General features: G+C 41.8%; 1 protein-coding gene across 2 annotated transcripts in view; it reads right to left on the bottom strand.

Moving 5' to 3' along the window:
- Window positions 1–17,470, bottom strand: part of KCNT2 (potassium sodium-activated channel subfamily T member 2) — a 1,359,842-nt gene that overhangs the window by 961,793 nt on the left and 380,579 nt on the right. The window lies entirely within an intron of this gene.

Genomic DNA, 17,470 nt, shown 5'->3' with positions numbered 1-17,470 from the left:
GAATCACATTTAGTACAAGCTGGACAAAAAATAAGAGCAATGCAAATAACCAAAAAACAAGGAAGCAAGACTTAGCTTAATTTTGCAGGAACCAAGACCAGCAGACAGGAGCAAACAGAAAGGACTGATTACAACGATGCTGGGCACCAGACTGAGAATTCAGGAAGTTCATATAGCAACACCCCTGGACTAACGACCCAGGTGGGTGCCAAACTGAGGAAAGACAATCCCAGAGTCATATCACTAGTGACCACAAGAGGGAGCCAAAAAAGTCTAATTCACAACAGTTTTCCCAAGCATGCTCGGGTGGTCTTTGAGTATTTGTAAGTGCTTAGAGATTTAATTTTTGTCGATGCAGCTGCACGATTTATGGCTGCTAGCTAGCCTGAGTACATGTGGGGGTTGCCTGGTTGCTAAGGAATCCTCACATGTATTCAAGCTGTCTAGCAGTCGCAAATCATGCAGCTGCGTCAACAAAAACTAAATCTCTGAGCACTCACAAATACTCAGAGACCACCCGAGCATGCTTGGGAAAACCTGAGCAACGAGTATACTCGCTCATCACTACTCTCCACCTCAGGAAGAACATATGCAAAGTTCTCTTTTTAGCATGGGTCTAGCAGGGTGAACAAGAAGTACTCTTTTTTGGCCTAGATGAATATAATGCAAGGGTTATGGGAAAGGCAGCTGTACATAAAGTAGGCCATATATGCCAAGCTTCATACAACAAACATTTCCCTGTCTCCACTATGTTGATTACTCTCCATCTCTTCCTCCTCCTTCATATTTAATTGTGAGCTGTGACTGTTTAAATAGGCACAGAAGCGGGATAGTTGCATGACCTATGGCATCATTACCACTCATCACTTTTGTGGAGTCCTCAAAGTCTTGGAGAACCAAACAAACGTCAGACATCCATGCCCACTCTTCAGTTGTTATGTGTGGTGACAGATCAGAATATTGAGCATTTTGGAGTTGGTATCCAAGTATATTTAACATCCAATCACTGGCCTCTTCTGCTGACAAAGCCTTGCCAGCATCTGCAATGTGGAGTTCTAGGGTGTGGTGATGTAGCACACCAGTCATTGAGCTGGCACTTTTATGTGCTGCTGCTGCACTTCCAGAGTGGAAGCAGCTGTAGTCTACTTATGAAAATGGGCATGGATGTGGCAAACCATGATCAGAAGCTATGGCAAATCTGTATAGGTTTTCAGAAACAAACCACTGAACTACCACGTTTAGCACATGTGTCAAGTATGGTACTCTTCCAGTTCCTGCGACTCTCCCTCCCTAGGCTAAATGCATTTTGTATGTTCTATAAATGATTAGCCCTTAGAAGAGCTATTAATATTATGACTCAGCTTCAGCACCAGTATCAACAATACTGGCTTTTGATTTATTATACTGTGCACACACTGGCCTAAACAAGCACCCTCTCCTTCCGACATGAAGTGTCACTGAGCTGTGCAATGGCGTTAGTGTGCCAAGCTAGGTGGCGCCTGTCATTTTATAATTTCTGATGATGTCAGATGGCCAGCCAGTCACAATATAGCCCCAACCGAGATGGTTATGGCATTATGTGACCGGTGCTGGGATTCGAGTCTGAACTCGAGCACAGCCCATTGCTCACTGAGTAACAAGATCATCCGAGCACCGTGATACTTGAGTGATATCCGAGTATCACAGACCACATTACCTGAGCACTAATTACAATGACTTTATAATCAGTAGAGGTCTACTTGACTTCTGGGACTTAAATAATCGTGAGAATGATGAAGCTATGGCTGTGATTTTGCACTCTTTCTATATTTCCACCCATATAGCTATATGAGGACTTGTTTTTTCATGGGAACAATCTTACATTCTTATTAACATGTAATGTACTAGAAAATAGGAAAAAAAACAAATAAGGTGAAACTGCAAAAAAAGCATAATACCGCTTTTGTTTTTTGGATTTTGTTTTTATGGCATTTACTTTGCATTAAAAATGACCTGGACATTTGATGCTCCAGGTCATTATGATTACGTTGATATCAAATTTGTTTATTTTAAATGGGGAACAGAGAATGATTCCAATTTCCATGCTTTTCTCATTTTTAATATTTTGTAAAACCTTTTTTTCCCACATTTTAGTATATATTAGTCCTTCTGGGGATCACTTGTAATACATAGTGGAATATAGAAGTATTGTTGCATACTGAATAGTACAAATCATGATCTCTTAAAACCACCAGCAAGAATTTGGCAGTTACAGAAGCACCAGCATGACATGCATGGGGTTTTCAGCAAACTCCTGGCCATCAAGGCAACACTTCAGCACCCTTCCATCACAGTAGCACTGATGAGCCATTAGAACAGTGCACCCCACCAACATGCATACTGTAAATGCTGCTGTCAGAGAATGAGAGCGGCATTTAACAGATTAACAGCCGAAGGTAGAGGTCAGCTCAGAGTGAGATGATGGCTGAATGACTCAGCCACCTGTTGCATTGTTTGGTTGATGAAGAAACTTTTGAGAGTAGATTACATGGGGTAATTCAACTTTCATCTACACAGAATATGAGGCACATGCATCAGCTTCTTAATACAGCATAACAGGAAGTCTGAACTACCTTTAAGTGAAATCAAAGTACAAGTATATGCATTACATTCAACTAAGCATATAACAGTAACAACATTGCCATCTACTGTCAGAAAAGTGTAAACTCCTCCTGCACACAAATAAGTCTGTATCTGTTGCATATCTGCCAACACCACCATCTACCAGTTAATGGGAGGGCTCAGCTCCTGAGCCCTTGGCATTCATTGTCTGCAGATGAGTGGCTACATATGCGCCACTGGTTCTTAAGTATTTTTTATACTCAGCTTCAGAAGACTTTTTGATTGGATTTTATTACATTTTTTTGTTTGGCGGTATGATGCAAAAACATAGTTTTTTCCACTATCTATTTATAGTGTTCACTGTAGGGGTTAAATAGTGCAACTTTTTTACAGCAGGTTGTTTTACAAAAAAGAATATATAATTTTTTTTTGTTTATGCTTGTCTTTACATAAATATGCATATTTCTTGGAGCAATATTTATATTTATACTGTATATATATTTTTTGTTTTTACTTATTCCCTTTATTTATCTTTAACTTTTGCTTGTATGATCACTAGTCTAATGAATTTTAATACACATGCACTGCAATGCAATAGACCTGATAGACTACACAGGCAGAATGCCAATTAGACCCTGCTTATGGCAGGGTCTAACAGACCACTCTACCTAGCAGACTAGGAGATCATTGTTTAACCTCCAGGTGCCATAACAAATATTGGCTCCTCCAAAAACAAGAAAAAGACAGTACATATGAATGAACATACAAAAGTTTATTCAGAAACAAAGATAAACATCTATAAACATTTAAAGCCATATACTACCATTGTAACAAACCCTAGACAACAATAGGCCAATAATTAGCACCACAATTCAAAACAATTAATATTAGAGAATGAATACATCAGCCAGGTTCCTAGTGTTATGATATTGTAAGTAATAATAATATTCAGAGGCAAGGATTAATGCAAAGCATGCATATATAGAGAGGCATATGTATTATTATAAATCAATGTGCAATACATGCTGTTAACTGTCCATGGTGCAGACAACATAACAACCCCTAAATAAAGCAACTGACTGGTGAACAAACAAAATATATAACACATCAGTCAAGAGGGGAACAAAGTACGAAATATGCCCAAGTGAATAAGAAAGTTGGCTAGATCAATTGGTCTGATGCATTGTCTGATCAATCACATGCCTGGCTCATGAGATACAGGGAGAGACGAGCCTCTGACAGTGGAAGTCATGTAGGGCATGAGATAGGGTAGAGCATTACCTGCCAGGACTTAATGGTGCGTGTGTGTGAAATGGAGAGAACAGGAAGTATCACTGAGAGAGTATGTACAAGCGCACATGCTCTCTATGCTATGTCCTTGTCAGCCTACACAGTAGACAGGTGGACGGTCAAACATAGCAACTGCTAGCAGCAGTTGGGATTAGAGGGGAGAGGAGGAACTAAAGTCTGAGAGATAAGTTCTTGTTTAGGATGTGTGGGCCAACATTAGTGTAATTTGCCGCAGCTAGGAATAAGTGATATTGAATATTACATGTAGCAAAATAGTAAACAGCAAAGCCACAAAAACAGGACTAAAAATCCTCCAAAGATTCAAAAAATCAAAAACAGCAGAAAAAGGCAGTGATGTTTACCAGCCCAGGCCTCCAAAGAAATGCACTATCGGGATGCAGCGTACCCATGTAGTTAAGATGGCAGCAACACAGGTGCAAAAATACCAATTAAACAATCAGTCACAGCCTATTAATCCATGGAGGGGGTGGTTGCTTGGTATATCTAATTGCTGGCCCATACCTTGATACATCATGCATTGCCCATGGCTAACTGCTGCTGTAACATTATTCAATTTCTACTGTAGGTGAATTGATCAGTCAACTGATCTGTTACTATCAGTCAACCTATGTTACTACCCTTATTTTTTTTACATTGCTGGTATTCCAAGCTGATATTTTTGCCACCTGAATTTAGCTAATTAAAAAAGCAGTTTGAGTTTACACCTCTCCCTCACCTACCTAGTCTTAATTTAAACTTAAACTCAAAGCTGTAAATTGTGACCCAGACCCTGATACCTCATGCATGGTCCATGGTTGACTGCTGCTGTGTCATTACCAAATTTCTGCTGTTGGTAAATTGATCAGTCAACTACCTGTGTGCTACTATCCTTACATTTTTGTACCAATAGTAGTCTATGAAACTGATGTTTGTGGCACCTGAGTTTGGCTCAGCTGAAAAGCAGTTTGAGCTGTTGCATGAGGTATCTGTTTATTCAGACATGGTAGAAATAAAAGAAGGAATGTTTTTGTCAGAAATCATCCAAAAATGTCCCTTTATTTTTGGAGGACAAATGGGTGTGCTGTCTTGAAATTGACAAACTTTTATGATAATTACAAGAAAAAAAGTATCCCTTTTTTATCTGGCAAAGGTTTGCTATTCTCAATTGTTTAAGCAATAACAAAGGTTTGCTTTTTTATCAAGGTGCCAAAAATTGTCTCTTTTTAGGTTAGATAAACAGGCTAGCTTCAAAGTGAACAAGGAGTGGCTTGTCAATTAACTTTTTCAAACATGAGTCTATATTTTGGAAGTTTTTTCATGTTTGTGTATCCTGAATAAAGTATATTTCCCAGGATCAGTACTGTTTAGCATACAAAAACACAGTGTAAAAACAAGATGTGTGGCTGTCATGGCTGTGTATTGGCAATGACAGAAGCCACATGACATATAGTTGAGACAAGGAAGGAAAGATGTGTAGCAGCATAAGGAGAGGAACCGCAGCCCCGACAGCAGCAGTCTAGTCTAGCGCTTTTAGATGTAATGTAGGGGGTAGTCAGGAAATGTGCAATAGAATTTGTCCTGGAAAAGTAAAGAGATATGAAGCAGTGTATGGCCAGCAATGACAACTCTGGAATCAGCAGTATTGCCTAACATTATAAAACACAGTCATCAAACAAAGCATATATTGGTAGTGTGATTTTTAAAGTGAACCTGTCAGCAGTTTTGGCCGATGTAAGATTCGGCCATCACCTTTCAGGGCTTATATACAGCATTCTATAATGCTGTAGATAAGCCCCCGATCTGACCTGCTTATAAGAAAAATAAGTTTTATTATACTCACCCAGGGAAGCGGTCCGGTGCAATCCGGTCAGATGGGTGTTGCAGGCCCGGGTCCGGCTCCTTCCATCTTCTTACAATGCCACCCTCCTGCTTGCTTCATCGCTCCCTGGCAGCGCGTTCTTGTGCAGGCATACTTATCTGCCCTGTTGAGGGCAGTCCAAAGTACTGCAGTGCGCAGGTCAGATCGGGGGCTTATCTACAGCATTATAGGATGCTGTAGATAAGCCCTGAAAGGCAGTGGCACGGCTATTTCATAAAATATTATCACCTAAAATATCTTCCATTGAGGCCATATGCTATTCTTTCACAAAAGGAAGTACACTCCAAGTGGTTTGGCATCAATTACGGCAAATTTCGACATGTGGGTGTTTAGTTTTCATACAAATGAACCACTGAGTGCTTGTTTATTAGAAACATAAAATACTAAATGACAATTCAAAAGAGAGGAGGAAGATTAAAGAAGTAGATGAGGATGATGATGGGGCTGAAGACAATGGCTAAGCAGTGCTTGTGATGAGTACTGGTTACATAAAAGACGATCACAAGGAGAAGGGCAGCTTGTTAGTTTGTTTTCCCTACATGAGCAGGTGAAGCTTTTTCTTGTGCTGATGGTGTGACATACAGTAGGTGAAATAGGTTTTCAACATGTCACCAATTTCCTATGTAAATATGTTTCTAAAGGTGCTATTGAGATAAAATTCTAACCAGATTTCAATAACAACAAATGCAATCCACACAGGCAAATAAATCAAACCACAGATGCCTATAAATTAAGTTATGTGAGAGATGACATAGGGAAAAGCTATTGAAGACATGAAGAAAGAGAGGTGAAAAAAGCAATGGGAAGTCATAGCACTAGTTGAAATTGACTTGTTATTAGAAAGTAATCTTGCAATTTAGTAATAATAATATTAGCTGGTTCAACTGACGGCCTATAAAAAGGTGTCTAATTTACAAGGTGCCATATAACAAACATCTCATGATGGGTAAAACCAGTGAGCAATCTCAAGACCTTTGTAACCTTATTGATGCAAAACAAACTGATGGCATTGGTTAGAGAAGAATTTCTGTAAATGCTTATTTCACAAGCTGTTCATCTTTGTTCATTGATAATGCAAAATTTGGGTTGAACATATCTTTTGGATACAAGTATAATGTTTAATTCATTTAAAATAACATTTTACCATACTTATCCAAACACTGTAAAAATATGGAATTAACCACAAATGCTAGGAAGGGTTCTTGTGATGGTGAACTAGGCTTAGACCAATAGCAGCTTCCCTCTGAGCCAACTTTATATTTTACTTTGTGATCTATCATGAAAATGTACAACAAAGTTTGTTAACCAGTTAAAACTGAGAGACAAAAATTTGTAATTGAAAGAGAAGATTTTTGTATCATTTTTATTTAATTCCAGCATATTTACAATTTTCATGTCTTGACATGTTCTCCATTACAATTTATAACAAATTAAAGGGGAAACGAAAAAACTATCTCTCAGTCTTTAGTTCCGATGAAAGCACATAATTGTGTTTTCTTCTAAATCTAATCCTTTATTTTCTGAGCAGATAATCTGAATTTCCTTGCTGTGCTTGGTACAAGTTAAATTCTATAACACATGGCCTTATTATCTGGCTCGGTGAAGCGCATTGAGACTCAAAGGCCAGTAAAGCATATTGCTGTGTATTTTCACCAAGGCTGAAGTTGCTCATAATTTAGTCAGGATAGTAAATGCTATGCTGCTCTTTAAAAAAATACACCTAGAATCAAAATCTTGAATCCAGAGTCCCATTCTTGGGATTGCTGGGATCCCAGCAGTTGGATTCCCAGTCATGAGTAAGTTATCTCCCATCTTATATATAGTATATCACTTAAAAGGGTAATCCCATCTCGAAGATTATATCCCAATATGTATTAGGTGAAATAATAATATTAGCAAATATCTTGAATAAGAAATATAGCATATTTCTCCTGATTTGCTTAATACATGTGCAAGGCATTGAAGAAGCAGGTATCCATGGATATGACCACTAACAACTATCTGTCACTATGAGTGGCCATAACCATGGATATCTAAGCTACTGCAATGCCCTGTACATGAGGTAAGCAACATAGCAAATCCAAAGAATATTTGCTAACACCAGATGGAGAACGGATGCTATCACATCGGGAGGGTGGTAATGTCACTATGGGGGCAAACTTTGCAGCGTTGAGAATCTCTCCCCGCATGTGCTCACCAACCTATCCACTCTCTCTTTCCCCATGTGCTGACTTCTCCCGTCTATGCTCTCTTTCATTGTCGTGGGCGTACTTTTTGAAGGAGCCATGTTGGCATTGATATTTGCTTTTTAAAGGGGTTTTCCCACGAACAAAAGTTCATTTTAAAAATTGTCTGTGTCTGACCATGTACAGAACATACCACAGCTCCTGGGCAGGGGAGGAAGCAAAAGACAATACTGATATTACAGCAGGAGATCGCAGAAGATACATTTTGTGAGGTAAAATATTGCTTAAAAACAGTCAGTGAAATATTTTACCTGACAAAATTAATCCTCTACGATCCCCTGCTGTAATGTCAGTATTGTCTTTTGCTCCCTCCCCTGCCCAGGAGATGTGGTATGCTCTGTACACGGTCAGGCACAGACAATTTTTAAAATGAACTTTCGTTTGTGGGAAACCCCTTTAATGTGACCGGCTTCCTCTACCTGTAGACACGTCGCGCATCTGTCACCGGGATCAGCCAAATGATTCACTGCACCTGCACGGAATTCACACAGGCACAGTAAATCAGACCGCCACCCTCTTTGGACAGACAGATAGTGGCAGTCACACTAAAACTGCGCATGCACTCCTCCTGTACAAAAATGGTGGCGGTCAGAGAATCATTCTGCTGATCCTGGTGGTGGCGTGTTCGCAAAAGTGTTCTGCTGGTGGTTTATTTAGAATTAAAGAGACTGTGTATGTCTTTCAATTAAATCACTTTATTCCAGCTGTGTATTTTTTACAATATGACTATGAGGTTAGTAATGGGGGTGTATTATAGTTGCTTCTCCATTACTCACCTGTGGGCTTGATGTCAGCTGACATTACAAAGCTGACATCAACCACACAACTATTAATTACCCCACTTGCCACCGCACCAAGGCAAGAGGGAAGAGCTGGGCAAAGCAACAGAATAAGCGCATCTAATAGATGCATCTTTTCTGGGGCAGATGCAGGCTGCTATTTTTAGGCTGGGTAGGGCCAATATCCATGACTATTTCCCAGTCTAAGAATACCATCCCCCAGTTGTCTGCTTTAGCTTAACTTGTTGTCAAAAATGGGGTGGACTACACGTCATTTTTTAAAATTATTTATTTAAATAATTTAAAAAATATGGTGTGAGGACCCTTCTATTGTTCATATCAAGCCAATATAAAGATGACTTCTGAGGGACCACAGCCCGCAGCAATCAGTTTTAGCTGTGCTGATTATCAAGAAAGAAGGGGACGGCATGTCTTTTTTAAAAAAAAAATATGCCAACATTTGTCATAGCCTTTCAACAAACTTTTGTTCAGGCTGCCCAACCTGAACAGTAACATGGATTTCTTAGAGAAGTCCGTGTTCATGGTCCATGCATGGTCAGTAGGTGGCCCGTACATACCTCGAACTTCACCATTCGGATTCACATATCCCTAGTAAACGGCATAAGGAAAAAAAATTATAATGTCAGAATTACTTTTTTTATCTGCCACAACATTGCTATAAAATGCAATACGAGGCAATAAAAACATCATACATACCCCAAAATAACATTAGTAAAATATCAGCTCAAGGTGCAAAAAATAAGCCCTCACACAGTCCCAGACCCGGAAAAATGAAAATGTTATGGATCTTGGAAAAAGGAGATAAAAGCAAATTTATTTTTTTCAAAATTTTTAATTTTTTTCCACCACTTAAAGGAAGCCTGTCATCAGAAGAAAGGCTGTTATCCTGCAGATTTGGAATTAAAGGGACTCTGTCACCTGAATTTGGAGGAAACAATTTTCAGTCATATGGGCGGGGTTTTCGGGTGTTTGATTCACCCTTTCCTTACCTGCTGGCTGCATGCTGGCTGCAATATTGGATTGAAGTTTATTCTCTGTCCTCCATAGTACACACCTGCGTAAGGAAAGATTGCCTTGTGCAGGCATGTACTACGGAGGACAGAGAATGAACTTCAATCCAATATTGCAGCCAGCATGCAGCCAGCGGGTAAGGAAAGGGTGAATCAAACACCCGAAAACCCCGCCCCTATGGCTGAAAATTGTTCCCTCCAAATTCAGGTGACAGAGTCCCTTTAACCAAATGTTGGAGGGAGAAAATGTACCTCATTATTTTCAGCTGCATTCAGTTTCAGTCATGGGGATGGCTCTGGCACTGCTTCAGTCACCACACAGTGGTGGCAATAGCCATGCTCCTGGCCCATACTGACATGGGCCCTGCACTAGGGCAGGCTATTAATCATGGCCGGGGGAGTCAGGTTACAACTGCCGCTCTGTATTCTCAGAGCAGTGACTAAACAAGATCATTTGCTGTACCCGTGACTGAAAGCGAAACGCTGCCATTGAGAATACATTAGATTTTCTCCCTGCTGTGTTCAGCTAAGTGCAGCACCGAGCAGGTTATTAATGTTATTAACATGCAGAGTAACCCCATATCTGCAGGTCAATAGTGTTTCTTCTGGTGACAGGTTCCCTTTAAATTAAAAATAAACTATACATGTTTGGCATATGTGTACACATAGTGATCTGGAGAATCATATTGCCAGGTCATTTTAACCATGTAATGAACATGTAAGTAAAAAAAAAAACAGCAATTGCGGAATTACCATTTCTTTGCCATTTCAATGCACTTAGATTTTTTTTCCAATTTTCCAGTACACTGTGTGGTAGAATGAATAGTGTCATTCTAAAGTACAGCTCATTCCACACAAAAAAAGCCCTCATATGGTCATGTGGATGGAAATAAAAGTTTTCCATCCAATAAGGATAGGGAAAATCCAAAACGAAAAAAAAAAAAAAAAGGAAAGCTGCCTGGTCATGAATGGGTTAGTCCAATGTAGCTTGTGAATTTGAAATTCAATAGATTAAATTGTTTCTAACCTGATATGTAGAATCGTAGAATTTGGAGAAGGTGTACCAATTTATTTTCATGCCTGTATATGCGAAATATTAATACCATGAAAAATGAGTTCTATTTTCCAACTGAACAGTGACAAGGAGGATGGGATCACAGAGGGACATGTATAAAAGTCATCCAAACTATATACTCCAATTGATAATCACAGAGAGTACAAAAAGATGTTCTGTGTTCTGAAGGGATTTCTTTTTATGAGCCAAAATTCAGGTCTGTAAGAATAACGCCCATTGTTGTCAGAATGAATGGCCATCATGACCTCACTTGAATATTACTGTATATCTAATGTACCCTATATACTTGAGTATAATAAGCTGACCCAAGTATAAGCTGACCCCCCTAATTTTGCCACAAAAAACTGGGAAAACCTAATGACTCGAGCATAAGCCTAGGGTGGGAAAGCAGCAGCTACCAGTAAATGTCAAAAGTAAAAATAGATGCCAATAAAAGTAAAATTAATTGAGACATCAGAAGGTTAAGTGTTTTTGAATATCCATATTGAATCAGGAGCCCCATATAATGCTCCATAAAGTTTATGATGGCCCCATAAGATGCTCCATAGACACATTTGCCCAATATAATGCTGCACAAATGTTGACTATGGCCCCATAAGATGCTCCATAAAGATATTTGCACCATATAATGCTGCACAAACCTTGATTATGGCCCCATAAGATGCTCCATAAAGATATTTGCCCCATATAGTACTGCACAAATGTTATGGCCCCATAAGATGCTCCATACAGACACTTGCCCCTTATAGTGCTGCACAAACGTTGATTATGACTAGTGTTGAGCGATACCTTCCGATATTCTAAAGTATCGGTATCGGATTGGATCGGCCGATACCGGCAAAATATCGGATCTCGCCGATACCGATACCCGATACCAATACAAGTCAATGGGAAGGTATCCTGGATGGTTCCCAGGGTCTGAAGGAGAGGAAACTCTCCTTCAGGCCCTGGTATCCATATTCATGTAAAAAATAAAGAATAAAAATAAAAAATATGGATATACTCACCCTCGGACGGCCCCTGGCTGTCACAGCTGCAAGCGTCTGCCTCCGGTCCTAAGAATGCAGAGTGAAGGACCTTCGATGACGTCGCGGCTTGTGATTGGTCACGTGACCGCTCATGTGACCACTCACGTGACCAATCACAAGCCGCGACATCATCGCAGGTCCTACACTCACTGCATTCTTAGGAACGGAGGCTGCCAGTTACACCGCTAAGGTCCAGGGTCCGCCGGAGGGGTGAGTATATCCATATTTTTTATTTTTATTCTTTATTTTTTACATGAATATGGATCCCAGGGCCTGAAGGAGAGTCTCCTCTCCTCCAGACCCTGGGAACCACACACTGGGAACTTCCGATTCCGATTTCCGATATCACAAAAATATCGGTACTCGGTAGCAGAATTCCGATACAGCGAATATCGGCCAATACCCGATATTTGCAGTATCGGAATGCTCAACACTAATTATGACCCCATAAGGTGCTCCATACAGACACTTGCCCCATATAGTGCTGCACAAACGTTGATTATGGCCCCATACAGACATTTGCCCCATATAGTGCTGCACAAACGTTATGGCCCCATAAAAGGCGCCATACAGACACTTGCCCCATTTGCTGTTGCTGAGATAAAAAAAAAATCACATACTCACCTCTCCGTCACTCAGGCCCCCGGCACTTGCTATATTCACCTGCTCCTCGTTCCGCCACCGCTCCATCTTCAGCATCTTCTGCACTAATGTTCAGGCAGAGGGCGCGCACTAACCATGCCATTGCGCCCTCTGACCTGAGCGTCACTGCAGAAGACGCAGAAGATAGAGCGGCGGCTGGAACGGGGAGCAGGTGAATATCGCGCAGCGCTCCCTCCCCGTATACTCACCTGCTCCTGGCGCAGTTCCTGCTTCCCCGACACCGCAGCTTCTCCCTGTACTGAGCGGTCACCGTTACCGCTCATTACAGTAATGAATATGCGGCTCCACCCTTATGGGAGGTGGAGCCGCATATTCATTACTGTAATGAGCGGTATCATATGACCGCTCAGTACAGGAAGAAGCTGGGGCACCGGGCAGCCAGGGACCTGCAGGGACTGCACCAGGAGCAGGTGAGTATAATTAGACAGCCCCCGCTCCCCCTCATCTGCCAACCCCTGGGTATGACTCGAGTATAAGCCGAGAGTGGGACTTTCAGCCCCAAAAAATGGGCTGAAAATCTCGGCTTATACTCAAGTATATATGGTAATTGCTGGGAGTAAGAAGAAGGAATAGCACAATTACTTATCTTCGGGTGCAAGGCCCCCAGGCAACCTGTCCAATGATTGCCTCAAATGTATACAAATTCAAAAATGAAGGCAGCACTCCATATCCTTGGTGAAAAATGTGCAGGATTTATTCAACCCACATGTCTGGATGACATTTCGACTCTAAATGAGCCTTTCTCAAGCCAGGGCCACATTGACCAGCTCATAACAGAGCAAATTATATTTGAATGAGCATTGTATTCAACCAACAAATGTATCCATAGTAAATTACTTCTAGCAAGAATATATCATATTCTTTTTTTAAAAATAAATAGCTTTTTTAACATTTCCAATGCTACTTGCTACATTTAAAAATTGTTCTAAGACTTTGAATTTTTCCCACTTGCTTGCTACCAACAGCCTGACAATTCCTACTCTGAGATTACATCACATCATTCTTACTATCATCCCAGGCAGGTTCATGTTGAAGGGTAATTAAACACCCGCTAGGGCCATGGGATACTCAGTATCAGGTCGGCACAGTTCTTAAAGGGGATGTGTCATGGCAGCAACTGACCCAGTCCGTGGCCCTGGGCATGCAATAAAAGAGATGAGGGAAACATTTATAGGGGATAGGGAAAGTGTTCGTGACGCCACCTTTGGTACTTAGCCAGGGATGGCCGATGCTGCTTAAAGGGTTCCACTGGGGTCGATGGTGATGCAGCTTTGATTGTTTTGCTCCAGACAGGTGGTGCAGAGGCCCCAGGGCTACCAGGACAATCTATGAGGGGTTGTGGATGTGAGGGTGCAGGAATCAATGGACGACACAGGGACTGTAGTTTCTTTACCTTTTAATTGCACTTGTAGTCTGGAATACTGGTGACAGGTGATCTTGGAGATCCGGGCAGCCTGGAAGTGGTTCAGAATCCCCCTAGCCAGGTGGGGTTGGAAGCCTTCTTTCTGAGCTGAATTCTGGTTTCTTGATGCCTTAGCATTCCTCAAGTCCCTCCCTCAATCTGTCCCTCAGGTGGAACACTACCCGCATGGCAGGCAGCTCAAGCCTTTTTCAGACGACCCTCTCTCTTGGTGACACCGGGCTCTAGTCTGCTGCTTTGCCTTCAGGTGTCTGTTGTGTCCAGGAGACCTGCAATCTCCTGCCCTCCGGGTTCAGTTGTGGGGCATGCAGCTCCCACACAATCTCAGACTCCGGTGTCCGGTTTCCTGCGCTCGTTCATGGGTTGAGCTCAATCGCAGCTCCACTCCAAGTTTCTCTCCCACTTGCTTCCTCTCCCTTCACTGTCTCACACAGACTGACCTCTAACTCCTCCAAGCCAGAACTTATACAGAAGCTCCCCTGAAACCAGTTTTAGAGCACCCCCGTCTGGCCTGGAGTCAGGAAAGTGTTGTATGCTAGTGTTACCTGCTAAGGGGATTCCCTCTTGCTTCCAGGCATGGCATCACCCTTCAGGGAGGCAGGCGATACCACTGTGGCAACCAGACTCCTGGGGTGCCACAGCAATATTTCTATTGTATATCTGGAGCAGGAGATCACAGGGTCAACTATTAACAAAAGGTGATGGACTCAGCTCACCTCCTCCACCTCCCTGCACAGTGACCTCCATAAAAGTTACATTTTAGAAGTCAATGAATCACCTCCTCCATGCATGTGGAAGCTGTAAAAATTACTGTAACCCTGGATTGCTGTAAAAATAGATTACACAAGTTGGAAGCTACAACGATCTACAAAATCTAAAACAAAATAATGTACAATCACGAAATATAAATATATCAGAATAAATAGGTGAACTTTAGCTGCTGAACAAAATATTGGTTTCCTCTGAGCTTTATTCCATCGTTAGTTCATAATTGGCTTACCCGTGATTAGTGTTGAGTAGGGTTGAGCGACTTTTGATTTTTTAGGGTCGAGTTGGGTTTTGTGAAACCCGACCTTCTCGAAAGTCGGATCTCGTGAAATCGGCCGATTCTACTGTAAAGTCGGGCTCCGGACCGGAACACGAAACCCAATGCAAGTCAATGTGGATTCTTATTCATATATATATATATATATATATATATATATATATATATATATATATATATATATATATATATATATATATATATATATATATTTTTTTTTTTTTTTTTCTTCTCTCTCTCTCTCTCTCTCCTCCGTGCAAAGCATGTGTTGTGTTTGACTGCGGAAATCACTGCAGCCCGAACGGTAATATGGCTCTATGACGCCGCAGAAACCAGGCCGGAACCTATGTCATCACGCTGCCCACACTCCTTAATTGGCTGAAAAAATGGCGGGGAAGGCGTCATACAAAACGCGACTTTGGTGCCAAGATCGCTGACCACGTGGCCGACCCCACGCTGGAGTCGGGTCGGGTTTCACGAAACCCGACTTTGCCAAAAGTCGGCGACTTTTGAAAATGAACGATCCGTTTTGCTCAACCCTAGTGTTGAGCATTCCGATACCGCAAGTATCGGGTATCGGCCGATATTTGCGGTATCGGAATTCCGATACCGAGTTCCGATATTTTCAGTATATCGGATACCGGAATCTGAAGTTCCCATAATTCAAAGTGCCAGAATTCAGCCAATGAGGAATGATTAGAAATGTGGGCACATCCTGTTCTGCATGGTGGGCATGTAACTACTGGCATGGCTGTGACTGGCTGCTGAAATGATGTCATGATGCACTATAAAAGTTGCTGCCGCCATTTTGGGCTCACTCTGCTGTGAATTCAGTTAGGGACAGGACGCTGTGTTCTGACTGAGGGCCAGTTTAGAGATAGCGATTTGCTTCATTGTGCTTTACCCAGGCTAATTTAGCAACCACTGTGTGAGAACCTTGCTTTTGCCTTGCAGCGCTGTTCACAGCTGTCTGCAAGGTCTCTCTGTGTGTGAGTGCACATCGCTCTGTAGTCTGTCCGCAGCCACAGCGGGTTGTAGTCAGCTCAGGGTGTGTCACTGCCTCATACTGTTCTATCCATTGTCGTTTTTTGCAATTAGTGCAGCCTGCTGCACATTTTTTCAAATATTTCCTATTAGTGGCTTTCCATCCGTATCCAGCTAAATTGTGGAAAAACACTACATAGGATAACATAGTGGAGTTTTTTTTGGCCTTGCAGCGCCGTTTATGGCTGTCTGCACGGTCTCTGTGTGAGTGCACATCGCTCTGTAATCTGTCCGCAGCCACAGCCGGTTGTAGTCAGCTCAGGGTGCATCACTGCCTCATACTGTTCAATCCATTGTCCGTTTCTCAGTTAGTGCAGCCTGCTGCACATTTTTTTAAAATTTATCCTATTAGTGGCTTTCCACCCGTATCCTGCTAGATTGTGGAAAAACACAATGTAGGATTACATAGAGGAGTTTTTTTTGGCCTTGCAGCACCGTTTACGGCTGTCTGCATGGTCTGTGTGTGAGTGCAGCTCGCTCTGTGGTCTGTTCTGCCGCCACAGCCGGTTTGTAGTCAGCTCAGGGTGCGTCACTGCATCATACCGTTCCATTGCCCTTTTTTGCAATTAGTGCAGCCTGCTGCACATTTTTTCAAATTTATCCTATTAGTGGCTTTCAATCCATATCCTGCTAGATTGTGGAAAAACACTAAATAGGACTACGTAGAGGAGCTTTTTTTGGCCTTGCAGCGCCGTTTACTGCTGTCTGCACGGTCTGTGTGTGAGTGCAGCTCGCTCTGTAGTCTGTTCTGCCGCCACAGCTGGTTGTAGTCAGCTCAGGGTGCGTCACTGCCTCATACCGTTCCATTGTCCGTTTCTCAATTAGTACAGCCTGCTGCAGATTTTTTTAAATTTATCCTATTAGTGGCTTTCCATCCATAACCTGCTAGATTGTGGAAAAACACTATATAGGATTACGTACAGGAGCTTTTTTTGGCCTTGCAGCACCGTTTACGGCTGTCTGCACAGTCTGTCTTGAGTGCAGCTCGCTCTGTAGTCTGTTCTGCCGCCACAGCTGGTTGTAGTCAGCTCAGGGTGCGTCACTGCCTCATACCGTTCCATTGTCCGTTTCTCAATTAGTACAGCCTGCTGCACATTTTTTCAAATTTATCCTATTAGTGGCTTTCCATCCGTATCCTGCTAGATTGTGGAAAAACACTATATAGGATTACATAGAGGAGGATTTTTTGGCCTTGCAGCGCCGTTTACGGCTGCCTGCATGGTCTGTGTGTGAGTGCAGCTCGCTCTGTAAACTGTTCTGTGGAAAAAAAAAGTTTATAAAGTTCACCAAACACTCCACTTTAGAGTTGTGTAGGCCACATTAGGTCATATTAAAGTCTAGTCCACACTTGATAAAATTAGTGTTCCTT

Source organism: Ranitomeya variabilis, chromosome 8, assembly GCF_051348905.1.
Source record: "Ranitomeya variabilis isolate aRanVar5 chromosome 8, aRanVar5.hap1, whole genome shotgun sequence".
NCBI lineage: Eukaryota > Metazoa > Chordata > Amphibia > Anura > Dendrobatidae > Ranitomeya > Ranitomeya variabilis.
The sequence above is the reverse complement of the archived record's forward strand: the minus strand, read 5'-3'. Positions and strand labels throughout refer to the sequence as shown.